This window comes from Theobroma umbraticum, unplaced genomic scaffold (genome assembly GCF_002168275.2).
Source record: "Theobroma umbraticum cultivar Fairchild unplaced genomic scaffold, ASM216827v3 scaffold_55.0, whole genome shotgun sequence".
In the NCBI taxonomy this organism is placed as follows: Eukaryota; Viridiplantae; Streptophyta; class Magnoliopsida; order Malvales; family Malvaceae; genus Theobroma; species Theobroma umbraticum.
In genome coordinates this window covers 539,679-539,926 of record NW_018397270.1, presented here as the reverse complement: position 1 = coordinate 539,926, position 248 = coordinate 539,679, and positions in this window count along the sequence as shown.

Sequence of the window (248 nt, the reverse complement as noted above, 5' to 3'; positions counted from 1 at the left end):
AGTTATTACTTTATTTGGTATAGTGAATGGAATAGAGTAGGAATTGTTATTATGACTTATTGTAGTGTTTGGTTGGTAGAAATAAGATAAGAATAAAAAAAGAATAGGTGATAAAAAGATAGAAATAACATTGATTATATTAACATTTATTTTCATAAAAAAAATAAAATTATCCGTATTATAATTTAAATACATATTTATCCCAAAAGATAATTATCCATCATAATTATATTTTATCCCAAATGCCA